Below are 15,919 nucleotides of genomic sequence, written 5' to 3' on the forward strand. Positions count from 1 at the left end.
GGTGACTGTTGTATTCCATCCCGATGCAATTTCTGTGTTTCATCAACACTTTGAAGGTCCACAGATTACAGAATGCCTCCAGATGTGCATCGGAAACTACTACTGGTCTTCCAGGGAACGATCACAGCGTAGACTGTTTAAGACATTCCTCACATGGAGGAAAGTGCACATGGTGACTGCTGTATTCAATCCCGATGCAATTTCTGTGTGTCATCAACACTATGAAGGTCCACAGATTACAGAATGCCTCCAGATGTGCTTCGGAAACTACTACTGGTCTTCCAGGGAACCATCAAAGCGTAGACTGTTTGAGACATTACTCCCATGGAGGAAAGTGCGCATGGTGGCTGTTGTATTCAATCGCGATGCAATTTCTGTGTTTCATCAACACTCAGATAGTCCACAGATTACAGGATGCCTGCAGATGTGCATCGGAAACTACTACTGGTCTTCCAGGGAACGATCAAAGCGTAGACTGTTTGAGACATTACTCCCATGGAGGAAAGTGCGCATGGTGACTGTCGTATTCAATCCCGATGTAATTTCTGTGTTTCATCAACACTCTAATAGTCCACAGATTACAAAATGCCTCCAAATGTGCATCGGAAACTAATACTGGTCTTCCAGGGAACGATCAAAGCGTAGACTGTTTGAGACATTACTCTCATGGAGGAAAGTGCGCATAGTGACTGTTGTATTCAATTTCGATGCAACTTCTGTGTTTTATCAACACTTTGAAGGTCCACAGCTTACAGAATGCCCCCAGATGTACATCGGAAACTACTACTGGTCTTACAGGGAACGATTAAAGCGTAGACTGTTTGAGACATTACTCCCATAGAGGAAAGTTCACATGGTGACTGTTGTATACAACCCCGATGCAATTTCTTTGTTTCATCAACACTTTGAAGGTCCACAGTCTACAGAATGCCTCAAGATGTGCATCAGAAACTACTGCTGGTCTTCCAGGGAACGATCAAAGCGTAGACTCTTTGAGACATTACTCCCATGGAGGAATGTGCGCATGGTGGCTGTTGTATTCGATCCCGATGCAATTTCTGTGTGTCATCAACACTATGAAGGTCCACAGATTACAGAATGTCTCCAGATGTGCTTTGGAAACTACTACTGGTCTTCCAGGGAACCATCAAAGCGTAGACTGTTTGAGACATTACTCCCATGGAGGAAAGTGCGCATGGTGACTGTTGTATTCAATCCCGATGCAATTTCTGTGTTTCATCAACACTCAGATAGTCCACAGATTACAGGATGCCTGCAGATGTGCATCGGAAACTACTACTGGTCTTCCAGGGAACGATCAAAGCGTAGACTGTTTGAGACATTACTCCCATGGAGGAAAGTGCGCATGGTGACTGTCGTATTCAATCCCGATGTAATTTCTGTGTTTCATCAACACTCTAATAGTCCACAGATTACAAAATGCCTCCAAATGTGCATCGGAAACTAATACTGGTCTTCCAGGGAACGATCAAAGCGTAGACTGTTTGAGACATTACTCTCATGGAGGAAAGTGCGCATAGTGACTGTTGTATTCAATTTCGATGCAACTTCTGTGTTTTATCAACACTTTGAAGGTCCACAGCTTACAGAATGCCCCCAGATGTACATCGGAAACTACTACTGGTCTTACAGGGAACGATTAAAGCGTAGACTGTTTGAGACATTACTCCCATAGAGGAAAGTTCACATGGTGACTGTTGTATACAACCCCGATGCAATTTCTTTGTTTCATCAACACTTTGAAGGTCCACAGTCTACAGAATGCCTCAAGATGTGCATCAGAAACTACTGCTGGTCTTCCAGGGAACGATCAAAGCGTAGACTCTTTGAGACATTACTCCCATGGAGGAATGTGCGCATGGTGGCTGTTGTATTCGATCCCGATGCAATTTCTGTGTGTCATCAACACTATGAAGGTCCACAGATTACAGAATGCCTCCAGATGTGCTTTGGAAACTACTACTGGTCTTCCAGGGAACCATCAAAGCGTAGACTGTTTGAGACATTATTCCCATGGAGGAAAGTGAGCATGGTGACTGTTGTATTCAATCCCGATGCAATTTCTGTGTTTCATCAACACTCAGATAGTCCACAGATTACAGGATGCCTGCAGATGTGCATCGGAAACTACTACTGGTCTTCCAGGGAACGATCAAAGCGTAGACTGTTTGAGACATTACTCCCATGGAGGAAAGTGCGCATGGTGACTGTCGTATTCAATCCCGATGTAATTTCTGTGTTTCATCAACACTCTAATAGTCCACAGATTACAAAATGCCTCCAGATGTGCATCGGAAACCAATACTGGTCTTCCAGGGAACGATCAAAGCGTAGACTGTTTGAGACATTACTCTCATGGAGGAAAGTGCGCATAGTGACTGTTGTATTCAATTTCGATGCAACTTCTGTGTTTTATCAACACTTTGAAGGTCCACAGCTTACAGAATGCCCCCAGATGTACATCGGAAACTACTACTGGTCTTACAGGGAACGATTAAAGCGTAGACTGTTTGAGACATTACTCCCATAGAGGAAAGTTCACATGGTGACTGTTGTATACAACCCCGATGCAATTTCTTTGTTTCATCAACACTTTGAAGGTCCACAGTCTACAGAATGCCTCAAGATGTGCATCAGAAACTACTGCTGGTCTTCCAGGGAACGATCAAAGCGTAGACTCTTTGAGACATTACTCCCATGGAGGAATGTGCGCATGGTGACTGTTGTATTCGATCCCGATGCAATTTCTGTGTTTTATCAACACTCTGATAGTCCACAGATTACAGAATGCCTCCAGATGTGCATCGGAAACTAGTACTGGTCTTCCAGGGAACGATCAAAGCGTAAACTGTTTGAGACATTACACCAATGGAGGAAAGTGTGCATGGTGACTGTTGTATTCAATCCCGATGCAATTTCTGCGTTTCATCAACTCTCTGATAGTCCACAGTTTACAGAATGCCTCCAGATGTGCTTCGGAAACTACTACTGGTCTTCCAGGGAACGATCAAAGCGTAGACTGTTTGAGACATTTCTCACATGGACGATAGTGCGCATGGTGACTGTTGTATTCAATCCCGATGCAATTTCAGTGTTTCATCATCACTTTGAAGGTACACAGATTACAGAAAGCCTCCAGATGTGCATCGGAAACTACTACTGGTCATCCAGGGAACGATAAAAGCGTAGACAGTTTGAGACATTACTCCCACGGAGGAAAGTGCGCATGGTGACTGATGTATTCCATCCCAATGCAATTTCTGTGTTTCATCAACACTTTGAAGGTCCACAGATTACAGAATGCCTCCAGATGTGCATCGGAAACTACTACTGGTCTTCCAGAGAATGATCAAAGCGTAGACTGTTTGCGACATTACTCCCATGGAGGAAAGTTGGCATGGAGACTCTTGTATTCAATCCCGATGCAATTTCTGTGTTTCATCAACACTCAGATAGTCCACAGATTACAGAATGCCTCCAGATGTTCATCGGAAACTACTACTGGTCTTCCAGGGAACGATCAAATCGTAGACTGTTTGCGACATTACTCCCATGGAGGAAAGTGGGCATGGTGACTGTTGTATTCCATCCCGATGCAATTTCTGTGTTTATCGACACTTTGAAGGTCAACAGATTACAGAATGCCTCCAGATGTGCATCGGAAACTACTACTGGTCTTCCAGGGAACGATCAAAGCGTAGACTGTTTCAGACATTACACACATGGAGGAAAGTGCACATGGTGACTGTTGTATTCAGTCCCGATGCAATTTCTGTGTTTCATCAACACTTTGAAGATCCACAGATTACAGAATGCCTCCAGATGTCCATCGGAAACTACTACTGGTCTTCCAGGGAAAGATCGAAGCGTAGACAGCTTGAGACATTACTCCCTTGGAGATAAGTGCGCATGGTGACTGTTGTATTCCATCCCGATGCAATTTCTGTGTTTCATCAACACTTTGAAGGTCCACAGATTACAGAAAGCCTCCAGATGTGCATCGGTAACTACTACTGGTCTTCCAGGGAACGATCAAAGCGTAGACAGTTTGAGACATTACTCCCACGGAGGAAAGTGCGCATGGTGACTGTTGTATTCCATCCCGATGCAATTTCTGTGTTTCATCAACACTTTGAAGGTCCACAGATTACAGAATGCCTCCAGATGTGCATCGGAAACTACTACTGGTCTTCCAGAGAATGATCAAAGCGTAGACTGTTTGCGACATTACTCCCATGGAGGAAAGTGGGCATGGAGACTGTTGTATTCAATCCCGATGCAATTTCTGTGTTTCATCAACACTCTGATAGTCCACAGATTACAGAATGCCTCCAGATGTTCATCGGAAACTACTACTGGTCTTCCAGGGAACGATCAAAGCGTAGACAGTTTGAGACATTACTCCCACGGATGAAAGTGCGCATGGTGACTGTTGTATTCAATCCCGATGCGATTTCTGTGTTTCATCAAGACTCTGATAGTCCACAGATTAAAGAATGCCTCCAGATGTGCATCGGAAACTACTACTAGTCTTCCAGGGAACGATCAAAGCGTAGACTGTTTGAGACATTACTCACATGGAGGAAAGTGCACATGGTGACTGTTGTATTCAATCCCGATGCAATTTCTGTGTGTCATCAACACTTTGAAGGTCCACAGATTACAGAATGCCTCCAGATGTCCATCGGAAACTATTACTGGTCTTCCAGGGAAAGATCGAAGCGTAGACAGTTTGGGACATTACTCCCATGGAGGAAAGTGCGCATGGTGACTGTTGTATTCGATACCGATGCAATTTCTGTGTTTCATCAACACTTTGAAGATCCACAGATTACAGAATGCCTCCAGATGTGCATCGGAAACTACTACTGGTCTTCCAGGGAACGATCGAAACGTAGACTGTTTGAGACATTACTCCTATGGAGGAAAGTGCTCATGGTGACTGTTGTATTCAATCCCGATGCAGTTTCTGTGTTTCATCAACACTCTGAAGGTCCACAGATTACAGAATGCTTCCAGATGTGCATCGGAAACTATTACATTGACTTCCAGGGATCGTTCAAAGCGTAGACTGTTTGAGACATTACTCCCTTGGAGGAAATTGCGCATGGTGACTGTTGTATTTAATCCCGATGCAATTTCTGTGTTTCATCAACACTCTGATAGTCCACAGATTACAGAATGCCTCCAGATGAGAATCGGAAACTACTACTGGTCTTCCAGGGAACGATTAAAGCGTAGACAGTTTGAGACATTACTCCCATGGAGGAAAGTACTCATGGTGAATGTTGTATTCAATCCCGATGCAGTTTCTGTCTTTCATCAACACTATGATAGTCCACAGATTACAGAATACCTCCAGATGTGCATCGGATACTGTTACATTGACTTTCAGGGAACGATCAAACCGTAGACTGTTTGAGACATTACTCCCATGGAGGAAAGTTCGCATGGTGACTGTTGTATTCAATCCCGATGCAATTTCTGTGTTTCATCAAGACTCTGATAGTCCACAGATTACAGAATTCCTCCAGATGAGAATCGGAAACTACTACTGGTCTTCCAGGGGACGATCAAAGCGTAGACTGTTTGAGACATTCCTCACATGGAGGAAAGTGCACATGGTGACTGTTGTATTGAATCCCGATGCAACTTCTGTGTGACATCAACACTTTGAAGGTAAACAAATTATAGAATGCCTCCAGATGTGCATCGAAAACTACTACTGGTCTTCCAGGGAACGATCAAGACGTAGACTGTTTGAGACATTACTCCCATGGAGGAAAGTGCGCATGGGGACTGTTGTATTCCATACCGATGCAATTTCTGTGTTTCATCAACACTTTGAAGATCCAAAGATTACAGAATGCCTCCAGATGTACATCGGAAACTACTACTGGTCTTCCAGTTAACGATTAAACCGTAGACTGTTTGAGACATTACTCCCATGGAGGAAAGTGCGCATGGTGACTGTTGTATTCAATCCCGATGCAATTTCTGTGTTTCATCAACACTATGATAGTATACAGATTACAGAATGCCTCCAGATGTGAATCGGAAACTACTACTGGTCTTCCAGGGAACCATCAAAGTGTAGACTGTTTGAGTCATTACTCCAACGGAGGAAAGTGCGCATGGTGACTGTTGTATTCAATCCCGATGCAATTTCTGTGTTTCATCAAGACTCCGATAGTCCACAGATTACAGAATGCCTCCAGATGTGCATCGGAGACTACTACTGGTCTTCCAGGGAACGATCAAAGCGTAGACTGTTTGAGACATTACTCACATGGATGAAGGTGCGCATGGTGGCTGTTGTATTCAATCCCGATGCAATTTCTGTGTTTCATCAACACTTTGAAGGTCCACAGATTACAGAATGCCTCCAGATGTGCATCGGAAACTACTACTGGTCTTCCAGGGAACGATCAAATCGTAGACAGTTTGAGACATTACTCCCATGGAGGAAAGTGCGCATGGTGACTGTTGTATTAAATCCAGATGCAATTTCTGTGTTTCATCAAGACTCTGATAGTCCACAGATTACAGAATGCCTCCAGATGTGCATCGGAAACTACTACTGGTCTTCCAGGGAAAGATCAAAGCGTAGAATGTTTAAGACATACCTCACATGGAGGAACATGCACATGGTGACTGTTGTATTCAATCCCGATGCAATTTCTGTGTGTCATCAACACTTTGAAGGTCCACAGATTACATAATGCCTCCAGATGTGCATCGGAAACTATTACATTGACTTCCAGGGAACGATCAAAGCGTAGACTGTTTGAGACATTACTCCCATGGAGGAAAGTGCGCATGGTGACTGTTGTATTCAATCCCGATGCAATTTCTGTGTTTCATCAAGACTCTGATAGTCCACAGATTACAGAATGCCTCCAGATGTGCATCGGAAACTACTACTGGTCTTCCAGGGGACGATCAAAGCGTAGACTGTTTGAGACATTCCTCACATGGAGGAAAGTGCACATGGTGACTGTTGTATTCAATCCCGATGCAATTTCTGTGTGTCATCAACACTTTGAAGGTCCACAGATTACAGAATGCCTCCAGATGTCCATCGGAAACTACTACTGGTCTTCCAGGGAACGATCAAGACGTAGACTGTTTGAGACATTACTCCCATGGAGGAAAGTGCGCATGGTGGCTGTTGTGTTCAATCCCGATGCAATTTCTGTGTTTCATCAACACTCTGATAGTCCACAGATTACAGAATGCCTCCAGATGAGAATCGGAAACTACTACTGGTCTTCCAGGGAACGATTAAAGCGTAGACAGTTTGAGACATTACTCCCAAGGAGGAAAGTACTCATGGTGAAAGTTGTATTCAATCCCGATGCAGTTTCTGTCTTTCATCAACACTATGATAGTCCACAGATTACAGAATACCTCCAGATGTGCATCGGATACTGTTACATTGACTTTCAGGGAACGATCAAACCGTAGACTGTTTGAGACATTACTCCCATGGAGGAAAGTTCGCATGGTGACTGTTGTATTCAATCCCGATGCAATTTCTGTGTTTCATCAAGACTCTGATAGTCCACAGATTACAGAATGCCTCCAGATGAGAATCGGAAACTACTACTGGTCTTCCAGGGGACGATCAAAGCGTAGACTGTTTGAGACATTCCTCACATGGAGGAAAGTGCACATGGTGACTGTTGTATTCAATCCCGATGCAACTTCTGTGTGACATCAACACTTTGAAGGTAAACAAATTATAGAATGCCTCCAGATGTGCATCGAAAACTACTACTGGTCTTCCAGGGAACGATCAAGACGTAGACTGTTTGAGACATTACTCCCATGGAGGAAAGTGCGCATGGGGACTGTTGTATTCCATACCGATGCAATTTCTGTGTTTCATCAACACTTTGAAGATCCAAAGATTACAGAATGCCTCCAGATGTACATCGGAAACTACTACTGGTCTTCCAGTTAACGATTAAACCGTAGACTGTTTGAGACATTACTCCCATGGAGGAAAGTGCGCATGGTGACTGTTGTATTCAATCCCGATGCAATTTCTGTGTTTCATCAACACTATGATAGTAAACAGATTACAGAATGCCTCCAGATGTGAATCGGAAACTACTACTGGTCTTCCAGGGAACCATCAAAGTGTAGACTGTTTGAGTCATTACTCCAACGGAGGAAAGTGCGCATGGTGACTGTTGTATTCAATCCCGATGCAATTTCTGTGTTTCATCAAGACTCCGATAGTCCACAGATTACAGAATGCCTCCAGATGTGCATCGGAGACTACTACTGGTCTTCCAGGGAACGATCAAAGCGTAGACTGTTTGAGACATTACTCACATGGATGAAGGTGCGCATGGTGGCTGTTGTATTCAATCCCGATGCAATTTCTGTGTTTCATCAACACTTTGAAGGTCCACAGATTACAGAATGCCTCCAGATGTGCATCGGAAACTACTACTGGTCTTCCAGGGAACGATCAAATCGTAGACAGTTTGAGACATTACTCCCATGGAGGAAAGTGCGCATGGTGACTGTTGTATTAAATCCAGATGCAATTTCTGTGTTTCATCAAGACTCTGATAGTCCACAGATTACAGAATGCCTCCAGATGTGCATCGGAAACTACTACTGGTCTTCCAGGGAAAGATCAAAGCGTAGAATGTTTAAGACATACCTCACATGGAGGAACGTGCACATGGTGACTGTTGTATTCAATCCCGATGCAATTTCTGTGTGTCATCAACACTTTGAAGGTCCACAGATTACATAATGCCTCCAGATGTGCATCGGAAACTATTACATTGACTTCCAGGGAACGATCAAAGCGTAGACTGTTTGAGACATTACTCCCATGGAGGAAAGTGCGCATGGTGACTGTTGTATTCAATCCCGATGCAATTTCTGTGTTTCATCAAGACTCTGATAGTCCACAGATTACAGAATGCCTCCAGATGTGCATCGGAAACTACTACTGGTCTTCCAGGGGACGATCAAAGCGTAGACTGTTTGAGACATTCCTCACATGGAGGAAAGTGCACATGGTGACTGTTGTATTCAATCCCGATGCAATTTCTGTGTGTCATCAACACTTTGAAGGTCCACAGATTACAGAATGCCTCCAGATGTCCATCGGAAACTACTACTGGTCTTCCAGGGAACGATCAAGACGTAGACTGTTTGAGACATTACTCCCATGGAGGAAAGTGCGCATGGTGACTGGTGTATTCCATACCGATGCAATTTCTGGGTTTCATCAACACTTTGAAGATCCAAAGATTACAGAATGCCTCCAGATGTACATCGGAAACTACTACTGGTCTTCCAGTTAACGATTAAACCGTAGACTGTTTGAGACATTACTCCCATGGAGGAAGTGCGCATGGTGACTGTTGTATTCAATCCCGATGCAATTTCTGTGTTTCATCTACACTATGATAGTCCACAGATTACAGAATGCCTCCAGATGTGAATCGGAAACTACTACTGGTCTTCCATGAACCATCAAAGGGTAGACTGTTTGAGTCACTACTCCAACGGAGGAAAGTGCGCATGGTGAATGTTGTATTCAATCCCGATGCAATTTCTGTGTTTCATCAAGACTCTGATAGTCCACAGATTACAGAATGCCTCCAGATGTGCATCGGAAACTACTACTGGTCTTCCAGGGAACGATCAAAGCGTAGACTGTTTAAGACATTCCTCACATGGAGGTAAGTGCACATGGTGACTGTTGTATTCAATCCCGATGCAATTTCTGTGTGTCATCAACACTTTGAAGGTCCACAGATTACAGAATGCCTCCATATGTGCATCGGAAACTACTACTGGTCTTCCAGGGAACGATCAAAGTGTAGACTGTTTGAGACATTACTCCTATGGAGGAAAGTGCTCATGGTGACTGTTGTATTCAATCCCGATGCAATTTCTGTGTTTCATCAACACTCTGATAGTCCACAGATTACAGAATGCCTTCAGATGTGAATCGGAAACTACTATTGGTCTTCCAGGGAACCATCAAAGCGTAGACTGTTTGAGACATTACTCCCATGGAGGAAAGTGTGCATGGTGACTGTCGTATTCAATCCCGACGTAATTTCTGTGTTTCATCAACACCTTTATAGTCCACAGATTACAAAATGCCTCCAGATGTGCATCGGAAACTAATACTGGTCTTCCAGGGAACGATCAAAGCGTAGACTGTTTGAGACATTCCTCACATGGAGGAAAGTGCACATGGTGACTGTTGTATTCAATCGCGATGCAATTACTGTGTGTCATCGACACTTTCAAGGTCCACAGATTACAGAATGCCTCCAGATGTGCATCGGAAACTACTACTGGTCTTCCAGGGAACGATCAAGACGTAGACTGTTTGAGACATTACTCCCATGGAGGAAATTGCGCATGGTGACTGTTGTATTCAATCCCGATGCAATTTCTGTGTTTCATCAACACTCTGATAGTCCACAGATTACAGAATGCCTTCAGATGTGAATCGGAAACTACTATTGGTCTTCCAGGGAACCATCAAAGCGTAGACTGTTTGAGACATTACTCCCATGGAGGAAAGTGCGCATAGTGACTGTTGTATACAATCCCGATGCAATTTCTGTGTTTCATCAACACTCAGATAGTCCACAGATTTAAGGATGCCTGCAGATGTGCATCGGAAACTACTACTGGTCTTCCAGGGAACGATCAAAGCGTAGACTGTTTGAGACATTACTCCCATGGAGGAAAGTGTGCATGGTGACTGTCGTATTCAATCCCGATGTAATTTCTGTGTTTCATCAACACCTTAATAGTCCACAGATTACAAAATGCCTCCAGATGTGCATCGGAAACTAATACTGGTCCTCCAGGGAACGATCAAATCGTAGACAGTTTGAGACATTACTCCCATGGAGGAAAGTGCGCATGGTGACTGTTGTATTCAATCCCGATGCAATTTCTGTGTTTCATCAAGACTCTGATAGTCCACAGATTACAGAATGCCTCGAGATGTGCATCGGAAACTACTACTGGTCTTCCAGGGAAAGATCAATGCGTAGAATGTTTAAGACATTCCTCACATGGAGGAACGTGCACATGGTGACTGTTGTATTCAATCCCGATGCAATTTCTGTGTGTCATCAACACTTTGAAGGTCCACAGATTACATAATGCCTCCAGATGTGCATCGGAAACTATTACATTGACTTCCAGGGAACGATCAAAGCGTAGACTGTTTGAGACATTACTCCCATGGAGGAAAGTGCGCATGGTGACTGTTGTATTCAATCCCGATTCAATTTCTGTGTTTCATCAACACTATGATAGTCCAAAGATTACAGAATGCCTCCAGATGTGAATCGGAAACTACTACTGGTCTTCCAGGGAACCATCAAAGAGTAGACTGTTTGAGTCATTACTCCAACGGAGGAAAGTGCGCATGGTGACTGTTGTATTCAATCCCGATGCAATTTCTGTGTTTCATCAAGACTCTGATAGTCCACAGATTACAGAATGCCTCCAGATGTGCATCGCAAACTACTACTGGTCTTCCAGGGAACGATCAAAGCGTAGAATGTTTGAGACATTACTCACATTGATGAAGGTGCGCATGGTGGCTGTTGTATTCAATCCCGATGCAATTTCTGTGTTTCATCAACACTTTGAAGGTCCACAGATTACAGAATGCCTCCAGATGTGCATCGGAAACTAGTACTGATTTTCCAGGGAACGATCAAAACGTAGACAGTTTGAGACATTACTCCCATGGAGGAAAGTGCGCATGGTGACTGTTGTATTCAATCCCGATGCAATTTCTGTGTTTCATCAAGACTCTGATAGTCCACAGATTACAGAATGCCTCCAGATGTGCATCGGAAACTACTACTGGTCTTCCAGCGAACGATCAAAGCGTAGACTGTTTAAGACATTCCTCACATGGAGGAAAGTGCACATGGTGACTGTTGTATTCAATCCCGATGCAATTTCTGTGTGTCATCAACACTTTGAAGGTCCGCAGATTACAGAATGCCTCCAGATGTGCATCGAAAACTACTACTGGTCTTCCAGGGAACCATCAAAGCGTAGACTGTTTGAGACATTACTCCCATGGAGGAAATTGCGCATGGTGACTGTTGTATTCAATCCCGATGCAATTTCTGTGTTTCATCAACACTCTGATAGTCCACAGATTACAGAATGCCTCCAGATGTGAATCGGAAACTACTACTGGTCTTCCAGGGAACCATCAAAGCGTAGACTGTTTGAGACATTACTCCCATGGATGAAAGTGCGCATGGTGACTGTTGTATTCAATCCCGATGCAACTTCTGTGTTTTATCAACACTTTGAAGGTCCACAGCTTACAGAATGCCCCCAGATGTACATCGGAAACTACTACTGGTCTTACAGAGAACGATTAAAGCGTAGACTGTTTGAGACATTACTCCCATAGAGGAAAGTTCACATGGTGACTGTTGTATACAACCCCTATGCAATTTCTTTGTTTCATCAACACTTTGAAGGTCCACAGTCTACAGAATGCCTCAAGATGTGCATCAGAAACTACTGCTGGTCTTCCAGGGGACGATCAAAGCGTAGACTCTTTGAGACATTACTCCCGTGGAGGAATGCCTCCAGATGTGCATCGGAAACTGCTGCCGGTCTTCCAGGGAATGATCAAAGCGTAGACTGTTTGCGACACTACTCCCAAGGAGGAAAGATGGCATGGATACTGTTGTATTCAATCCCGGTGCAATTTCTGTGTTTCATCAACACTCAGATAGTCCACAGATTACAGAATGTCTTAAGATGTGGATCGGAAACTACTAGTGGTCTTCCAGGGAACGATCAAATCGTACACTGTTTGCGACATTACTCCCACGGAGGAAAGTGGGCATGGTGACTGTTGTATTCAATCCCGATGCAATTTCTGTGTTTCATCAACACTCTGATAGTCCACAGATTACAGAATGCCTCCAGATGTGCATCGTAAACTACTACTGGTCTTCAAGGGAACGATCAAAGCGTAAACTGTTTGAGACATTACTCCCATGGAGAAAAGCCTGCATGGTGCCTATTGTATACAATCCCGATGCATTTTCTGTGTTTCATCAACACTTTGAAAGTCCACAGATTACAGAATGCCTCCAGATGTGCATAGGAAACTTCTACTGGTCTTCCAGGGAACGATCAAAGCGTAGACTGTTTGAGACATTACTCCCATGGATGAAAGTGGGCATGGTGACTGTTGAATTCAATCCTGTAGCAATATCTGTGTTTCATCAACACTCTGATAATTCACAGATTACAGAATGCCTCCAGATGTGCATCGGAAACTACTACTGGTCTTCCAGGGAACGATCAAAGCGTCGACAGTTTGAGACATTACTCCCATGGAGGAAAGTGCGCATGGTGACTGTTGTATTCAATCCCGATGCAATTTCTGTATTTCATCAACACTCTGATAGTCCACACATTACAGAATTCCTCCATATGTGCATAGTAAACTAATACTGGTCATCCACAGAAGGATCAAAGCCTAAACTGTTGAGACATTACTCCCATGGAGGAAAGTGCACATGCTGACTGTTGTATTCAATCCCGATAAAATTTCTGTGTTTCATCAACACTCTGATAGTCCACACATTACAGAATGCCCACAGATGTGCATCGGAAACTACTACTGGTCTTCCAGGAAACGATCAAAGCGTAAATTGTTTGAGACATTACTCCCATGGTGGAAAGTGCGCATGGTGACTGTTGTATTCAATCCTGATGCAATTTCTGTGTCTCATCAACACTCTGATAGTCCACACAATACAGAATGTCAGGAGATGTGCATCGGAAACCACTACTGGTCTTCCAGGGAACGATCAAAACGTAGACTGTTTGTGACATTACTCATATGGAGGAAAGTGGGCATGGTGACTGTTGTTTTCAATCCCGATGCAATTTCTGCGGTTCATAAACACTTTGAAGGTCCACAGATTACAGAATGCCTCCAGATGTGCATCGGAAACTACTACTGGTCTTCCAGGGAACGATCTAAGCGTCGACTGTTTGCGACATTACTCCCATGGAGGAAAGTGGGCATGGTGACTGTAGTATTCAATCCCGATGCAATTTCTGTGTTTCATCAACACTCTGATAGTCCACATATTACAGAATTCCTCCAGATGTGCATCGGAAACTACTACTGGTCTTCCAGGGAACGATCAAAGCGTAAACTGTTTGAGACATTACACCCATGGAGGAAAGTGCGCATGGTGACTGTTGTATTCAATCCCGATGCAATTTCTGTGTCTCATCAAGACTCTGATAAACCACAGATTACAGAATGCCTCCTGATGTGCATCGGAAACTACTACTGGTCTTCCAGGAACGATCAAAGCGTAAACTGTTTGAGACATTACAACCATGGAGGAAAATGCGCATGGTGACTGTTGTATTCAATCCCAATGCAATATCTGTGTTTCATCAACTCTCTGATAGTCCGCAGATTACAGAATGCCTCCAGATGTGCATCTGAAACTACTACTGGTCTTCCAGGGAACGATCAAAGCGTAGACTCTTTGATACATTACTTACATGGAGGATAGAGCGCATGGTGACTGTTGTATTCAATCCCGATGCAATTTCTGTGTTTCATCAACACTTTGAAGGTACACAGATTACAGAATGCCTCCAGATGTGCATCGGAAACTACTACTGGTCTTCTAGGGAACGATCAAAGCGTAGACTGTTTGAGACATTACTCACATTGAGGATAGTGCGCATGGTGACTGTTGTATTCAATCCCGATGCAATTTCTGTGTTTCATCAACACTTTGAAGGTACACAGATTACAGAATGCCTCCAGATGTGCATCGGAAACTACTACTGGTCTTCCAGGGAACGATCAAAGCCTAAACTGTTTGCTACATTACACCAATGGAGAAAAGTGCGCATGGTGACTGTTGTATTCAATCCCGATGCAATTTCTGTGTTTCATGAAGACTCATATAGTCCACAGATTACAGAATGCCTCCAGATGTGCATCGGAAACTACTACTGGTTTTCCAGGGAACGATCAATACGTAGACTGTTTGAGATATTACTCACATGGAGGACAGTGCGCATGGTGATTGTTGTATTCAATCCCGATGCAATTTCTGTGTTTCATCAACACTTTGAAGGTACACAGATTACAGAATGACTCCAGATGTGCATCGGAAACTACTACTGTTCATCCAGGGAACGATCAAACCGTAGACAGTTTGAGATATTACTCCCACGGAGGAAAGTGCGCATGGTGACTGTTGTATTCCATCCCGATGCAATTTCTGTGTTTCATCAACACTTTGAAGGTCCACAGATTCCAGAATGCCTCCAGATGTGCATCGGAAACTGCTACTGGTCTTCCAGTGAATGATCAAAGCGTAGACTGTTTGCGACACTACTCCCATGGAGGAAAGTGGGCATGGATACTGTTGTATTCAATCCCGATGCAATTTCTGTGTTTCATCAACACTCAGATAGTCCACAGATTACAGAATGCCTCAAGATGTGCATCGGAAACTACTAGTGGTCTTCCAGGGAACGATCAAATCGTAGACTGTTTGCGACATTACTCCCACGGAGGAAAGTGGGCATGGTGACTGTTGTATTCAATCCCGATGCAATTTCTGTGTTTCATCAACACTCTGATAGTCCACAGATTACAGAATGCCTCCAGATGTGCATCGTAAACTACTACTGGTCTTCAAGGGAACGATCAAAGTGTATACTGTTTGAGACATTACTCCCATGGAGAAAAGCCTGCATGGTGCCTATTGTATACAATCCCGATGCAATTTCTGTGTTTCATCAACACTCAGATAGTCCACAGATTACAGAATGCCTCAAGATGTGCATCGGAAAC

The sequence above is a fragment of the Schistocerca gregaria genome, chromosome 10 (genome assembly GCF_023897955.1).
Source record: "Schistocerca gregaria isolate iqSchGreg1 chromosome 10, iqSchGreg1.2, whole genome shotgun sequence".
In the NCBI taxonomy this organism is placed as follows: Eukaryota; Metazoa; Arthropoda; class Insecta; order Orthoptera; family Acrididae; genus Schistocerca; species Schistocerca gregaria.